Here is a 7,652-nt window from a genome sequence, read left to right on the forward strand (position 1 = left end):
TTAAAGAGCAAAAAGAGTCTTCATGTTCTTTTAAACACAACGCTAACGCTTTTAGAGTGAAAATGTACCTGGGTCGCGTCAAAATAACCCACACGGGCAAGTGTGCATCAAAAAAGGTAAGCGGTGCATCCATTTCTCACCCGCAAGTGAGGTTGTGTGTTGTTTATCCTTCTCCGGTCTGATCGGCGTGCATCGTATCTTTCTCTGCAGGAGAAAGATGCGTCGATCCGGACAAAACACCTTGGTTCCGGGCAGGGTTGCGTTGTTTTTCCGCACCCAGCGATGTTGCGTTGTTGCAGCCTCTGCCACCGATGCTGGGCGTCATTTCTCCAGCCACATGCGTCGATTTCACAGCTGCACAGCAAGAGCTGCATCGATTATAGCCGTGGAGCCTGCAGTGCTTCGTTTCTTTAGCCGCTCTCAGAGGTTGCGTTGGAAATTTCCCCGCACGGCGATCTGTGCGTAGATTTTCAACCTTCGTCCACCAGCTTCACCTGTCAAAACCCCAGGAACTGGATAGGGCACAACTTGGCAGGGCAAGAGTCTCAGCAGAGGCTCCAGGTGCTGGCAGAGAGAAGTCTTCGCTGTCCGTGAGACTTCAACAACAGGAGGCAAGGTCAGTTTCAAGATCTTGAAGATTTCTTCACAAGCAGGAAGGCACACAAAGTCCAGTCTTTGTCCTCTTGCACATGCAGAAGCAGCAACTGCAGGATAGCTCCGCAAAGCACAGTCACAAGCAGGGCAGCTCTTCTTCCTCAGCTCTTCAGCTCTTCTCCAGTCAGAGGTTCCTTTTGGTTTCCAGAAGTGATCTAAAGTCTGTGGTTTTGGACGTCCTTCTTATACCCATTTTGCCCTCTGAAGTAGGCTTATTTCAAAGAAAAGTCTCTCTTGTTTGTGAAATCCTGCCTTGCCCAGGCCAGGCCCCAGACACACACCAGGGGGTTGGGGTCTGCATTGTGTGAGGGCAGGCACAGCCCTTTCAGGTGTGAGTGACCACTCCTCCCCTCCCTCCTAGCACAGATTGCTTATCAGGGTATGACGGCTACAGCCCAGCTCCCTTTGTGTCACTGTCTAGAGAGAGGTACAAACAGCCCAACTGTCAAACTGACCCAGACAGGGAATCCACAAACAGGCAGAGTCACAGAACGGTTTAAGCAAGAAAATGCTCACTTTCTAAAAGTGTCATTTTCAAACACAATCTCAAAATCAACTTTACTAAAAGATGTATTTTTAAATTGTGAGCTCAGAGACCCCAAACTCCACATGTCCATCCGCTCCCAAAGGGAATCTACACTTTAGTCATATTTAAAGGTAGCCCCATGTTAACCTATGAGAGGGATAGGCCTCGCAACAGTGACAACTGAATAAACATACACTGCACCCCGCCCATGGGACTGCCCAAGGGACTACCTAGGGCCTACCTTAGGGGTGTCTTACATGTAAGAAAAGGGAAGGTTTAGGCCTGGCATGTGGGTACACTTGCCAAGTCGAATCTGCAGTTTAAAACTGCATACACAGACAATGCAGTGGCAGGTCTGAGCCATTTTTACAGAACTACTATTGTAGGTGGCACAACCAGTGCTTCAGGCCTACTAGTAGCATTTGATTTACAGGCCCTGGGCACCTCTAGAGCGCTGTACTAGGGACTTACCAGTAAATCACATATGCCAATAATGGTTAAACCAATCAACAACACAATTTACACAGAGAGCATATGCAATTTAGCACTAGTTAGCAGTGGTAAAGTGCTCAGAGTTCAAAAGCCAACAGCAACAGGTCAGAAAAAGTAGGAGGCAGGAGGCAAAAGGATTGGGGATGACCCTGCATAAGGGAAAGAGTCCAACAGTTGCAATATGTGTCATGACACAAAAAGCCAGCCATGTCACACAGTGGTTGTATGAACAATTCAAAGACACTCTCATCTGAAAGGCAACTACAGTGCAACTTGGGCTCAATAGGCCTGTCTTACACATCGATGTTGAACTGAAAATTAAATAGTAGCAAGTCAGATTGTCACCCAGATTATTACTGTCAACATCTAACATAGATCACCATTAACATATCTCTATCTCATTGCAGAGGATGTACCTACACCTCTTGACCAGCTGCCTGTCCGGGATGAGGATCTTGCTGAGGGTGACAGCCTGCCAATTCTTGACCAAGTCTTCTTCTGGCAAATTCTGGCCTTCCTTGATACTCCATCTCTGGGGTTGCCAGAAGAGCCAACATCATTGCAGGGTCTCCAGATGAGCCATTCTTCACCCAGCAAACACCACCTGCCAGCCCACCCCCAACCTTGAACTCTAAGGAACCCCAAGCTGAAATCCAACAGTGTGCGGTAGGAGTCCAATGGGAGATGGTAGATGAGGTGTGGGTAGGAATGGAGACTGTGGTGGGCACCCTAGAGGCTGTTCATAGGTGCCTCAGTCCCAATAAGGAACCCTCTGCAGCTATAAGAGACACCCACCCTCTGCTCTGTGGCCTCAAACAGTCCCTGGCTAACATCGCTGGTGTCATGAGGCACAAACAACTGCCCTGCCAAAGCGGCACCAGTGAGGTTGCCAACCAGCTGGGAGTGATCCACAACATCCTAGAGTCCATGGAGTGACAGCAGGACACATACATAACAAAAATGTGTGCCTGCCACCACAATGTTGGTGCTTTGCTGGCAAACCAGCAGGCCCTTCTTAGTGCAGTGACCCAAAATGTCCTTGATTGGTGACAATGGTCTGACATATTCATCCCTTCACAGCATGTCATGTGACTTAAACACACAGTGCACCAGTAGATGAATATCTGTTTTGGGCTGTGTATCCATTCATAGCAAGAGTGCCAGTTACAGTGCTCAACTATGTTTGAAGATCCCTTAGGTGATTTCATGGTAAACCTGACAGATTCCTCTCCTATCCTAAACTATGCTATAAAACCACAAAAAATTAACACCTGTACAGAAATAGGGAAGGGTATCATGTGTCATTGAGGACTAGATCTGATCCGCTATGCGGTCCAAGGACTGCTGCAATGTTTAGAGCAACCAGGTGAAAGTGTAAACAATAATCTCCAAATCAGAGACACAGAGCTTGAGGTCAGAGAGGTCCTTCATGGACAGAAGTTCAAACTCACTAGACTGACCAGTGGTTCGTGCCAGTGGTGTGGTGGTCTTGCTGGCTGACTGGTTGATGATCCCAGATCAGCAACCAATGAGTCTACCTGGGCTGCAGCAAGATCCTGGCTGGTGCCTGGCTGATCATGGGTTTGTGGCCCTTGGGGTGTTATCTTCCATGTTCCTGTACCCTCTCCTTGATTAATTGCCGGGCTGTTTGTCAGCATGCATTAACTTTGTGCCAGCTGTGGCGGTAACAATAGATACGAATGAGATCGGCCTTCAGCTGCTCAGGTGTGATGTTTCCTGTTAGAGTGGAACAAAATATGTATTAGACAAAGTTGAAAGAGAAACTGTGTCAATCATTATTATTCTTCATCTAATTTGGAACATCACATGTGCATCTCTAATACCTAAACATAACCTTTTAATATAAATTGACCTTCCAACAAAATTAACATTAAAGTCTCCTATTGTAACAAAGCAGATGTTGCCAATGTTGGCATTTGAAATTGCATTGTCTGCCCAGATCTAGGTAGAACCATGTTAATACTGAGACTGATTAGGAACTATGCTGTTATGTACACATGGTATGGTACACATGTCTCCACTAATTAATCATTTGGCTTCCTTTTTGCCAAGTATACAATGGGCTTGATTCCACGACCATCAACATATGTAAAATAAGTAAAGTCTTGCAGTACAGGTATTGTGCCTCAGCATTGTGTATCTGATATGGCAAGAACACAGCTCCACACACATTGCAGCATAGACTTGCTATGTCCCAGGTATTTGAAACATGGATGGGGGGTGGCTAGCTACCTCACATCAAACAGGCATGTTGGGTACATCATCTATATTAACTAATGGAAATACCTGGACCATTCCACGCCTCATCACATACAATTCAAGCAATAGCATGTGTCCCTCTACATACATGTCAGCAAGTAATATCACCTTGATGCACGTCACCTCTCTGCATATCCATCTGATTGGTGTGTGCATGCCTGCTGTCCATCCCATATGCACAAGTATCTTGCGAATGTAACTAGCAGGTGTTTGCCAAACTTTTATCGAGGGGACAGTTTTTAGGAAAGTCGTTATGGGTAGCACCCCCAGTAGGTGGATTGTGAAATGGACTGCATGCTGACAACAACGTACAGACATGCTTTTGGTCCAACACCCATTGGCATTTCTGGTACCAAATAGCACAAAGGTATGCCTAAGTATCAAAAATAGGACATTAGACAGCATGAGTGAGGCCTTAAACTGCATTACCATTTGTGGAAGGCTGACATCTTACCCATCTTTCCTTACCTATTCTGTCTTCACTGAGGTGTCAGTCCTCACATTCTGTCTGGCTGTGCCATAGAAAAAGCACAGAGAATGCAAGGTGGACAACTACAATAGCAATGTGCATCTGTCAGGCAGTTTCAAGTTGAAGCATCCAAAGCCTTGTTTACTAATAATTCCTCTCTAAATCCTCTCCTATATTCTTTAACAGACTCTGATATTTTGGACATGGCTCCTCTGTTACGCCATCTACCATGTGGGGCTGCATAGAGTGGCACTACATACATATTGACATTAGTCCCTGTCTAGTGCACAAGCAACTTTGTCTTACTTCATTTGAGATTTAACATGGATGAAACAACATTTTTCAGTGGAATGAAGATATCCCCTGAAGATATCATTGCAACCCAAAACTGACATCACACACAATCATTACACAACACAGAAAACATTCAGGTGACACTCACTGGTAGCATCCAGATCCTTGAATGTGTCCACCCCAGCTGTAGTGTAGGATGTTGTTCCACCTACAAGACATAACATGGTACATTGCATTGTGAATGACAAGACATACACTGTGGACATAAGAAGCACAGTAGATTGAATTCACAATTATCTGCGTAAGTCTGCACGTTGAACATGTAGCACATAGTACTGTTGACATGGCTTAATCATACACATAGGTAAGACAGGTTAAAGTGTTCACAGACAATATGTGCCAAATCAGGAATCAGGTGCACAGAGTGCATACCAAGTACAAATGCATCACTCCTTGGTAAATGGTGCAAAGCTGACTGTCTTTAATGTGTGAATAAAATGATTTGACGTTCCATACTCTGCAAGGTATCTCTTTAGCTGTCCCTTTATCTTAAGTATTCATGTCCATGACAATGCTCCACCCATCAGACAGTAGCCATGCATGTTCCTTGCCTTGACTAAACTCAGCACATGTTAATGTTGCACAGTAAATAGACATTGTCCATCCATGCCCTGTACAGGTACATTAAGTAGTTTGGAACATCTGCATAATAACATGTTTAAGAAATTGTTATTTGTGCCCCAAACAGCCTGTCGAACTTTTGCTGTGATTACATGTGAGTGGGCTCCACTGTTACATACATAGAGTTTGGTACACACATTTTTGAGTCAGTATTGACCTGGAATGCCGAGTTACAATACTACTTGCACAGTGCTGGTGAGTCCACAAGCACCTCAGGGGAATGGCATACACTGCATGGTCTTTGTGGGCTAGTGCCATCCCAGTGTTAACATACCTCTATGACATGCTTCTTTTTCTTAACAGATTCAGGCTGCACCATGGCATTCTAACCATAAAACATATGTGGCCCTTAGAGTCATTAGACGAATATCAGATATTAGCAAAGGAGACTCAGCTACAAGCTCCCGGCATATATGCACTTACCATCAGCTCCTCCCATATCAAGCCAAGATGATCAATGAGGTCAGCCTCCAGGCTATCTGCCCATCCATGCTTCAGATGATGCAGTGTCCTGTCAGTTTTGAAGAACCGGACTATTTGCTGCCGCACCTTTTCCCAATGCTACTTCCGTTCCTGCGTTGAGTACCCCTAGATCACACAACCCCCAGTGGTAATCATGTTGGGCAGGTAGTATTATGAGCCACAGAAAACCACCAAATTCCTGCTCCAACATATTTCTCGATCTGCCCCCTCAGACATATCCCCACCAAAATAACACCCTTGAGTAACAATAAATCTACCTAACACCACACTCCTAACTGTAAAAATCCATTACAAGACTAACATCCAGCAATACAGTGAACAAAACAATACAAATTACAAATACAAGATACAAAATAAACTTTTGGGACACAAGAGGGACAGCGCAGATCCCAACAAAACCAATAAACAGCACCATACTCTCCAGCAAACTTCAAACACCTCAACCAGCCAGCACAGACAAAAAGATTGTCAGGAAAAGTGAAAGTAACTTCACACTTTCTGATTTGCAGTATTGCTGAGCCATTGCATCATGTCCTGGGCTAATGCATCACATTTTCACCAAATGCATAGTTTTTTAGACTCACACTTGACAAAATTGTCCATGCGTGATTTAGGCATAACACGTCAATGCACAATTCTGTTTTTTCTTATGCATCGGCATGGATGCTTGTCTGCAGGATGATGCAACGGGTGCAATTGGTCACACATTAGGCTAATGCATCTGTTTAAATTGATGTAATGGGCCAAGTGCGTGTTTTACAGTATAGTGTACTGTGTAATGCATGGAAACAGTTCCAGATATCACTGTTTTGCCTGTAAATTTCTGAGGTGACATGCTTCATGACTTGAAATGTGTTGCATTTGTATGTTGACAGTGCACATGTGTGTGACTGATTACACGTATGGTGCGAAAACAGGAGCAAGCAATGCATCAGTGTTAAATTGAGTGACATATTGTGTGATCTTGAGAGGTTTATATTAAGGGGGCTTATTTACAAGACTCCTATGCTACAGGAGAGTCGTTTTTTTAGACACTTTGGTGGTGCAGGTCCCTCAATAATATTTACGAGGCTATGCAAAGCCAGACTGCATGCGTTTGTATAGTCTCATTGATTTGGAGGGAGGCAAGGCAGCACAAAGTGCTGCACTGCCTTACTCTGCATTGATGAGAAGTTGCATGGACCTTGCGGTGGGTGTTCCCATGTAATATTAGATTTTGTTGCTGCCCCAGATTTTCAAAATCATGTAAACCTGGGCAAGCGGCAAAACCTTATGCTTTCCCAGAAGAGGCGTAAAGAGCAGAAATGTTTGTATTTGAGTGAGACACACCAACATGGTCACATACATTTCTGCTGGCTCTAGTTACATCCTTGCCTTGTGGGGCACTGGGCCTATGTATGCAATCATGCACTGGCACATTGGAGATATCTACATTTGTATGTGTTGTGTGAGATGCCACAGTCAATTTACTATGTGCTTGCACACAATGCATGTAGCATATGTAGACTATAAAGGTTGCACTGGGTTCTCGTGCACATCATATGTGCCTTTGTTCACAGTCATCAGACTATGAGTTCACTATACTGTCATCTACAAGCATGGGATTGTACAAATGGCTAGATGTACTGCACACACGTTGTCATTCCACAGTGTTTACATTTACATACGTTTTGGATTGTGGAAGGGTGTCTGACGGTCGGTACACTGCAGCAGCACACATACTCACAATATGCCCACACTGTGGCACATTGCTATCTTTGTTTGGTGCATGTC

Source organism: Pleurodeles waltl, chromosome 4_2 (assembly GCF_031143425.1).
Source record: "Pleurodeles waltl isolate 20211129_DDA chromosome 4_2, aPleWal1.hap1.20221129, whole genome shotgun sequence".
NCBI classification, from domain to species: Eukaryota; Metazoa; Chordata; class Amphibia; order Caudata; family Salamandridae; genus Pleurodeles; species Pleurodeles waltl.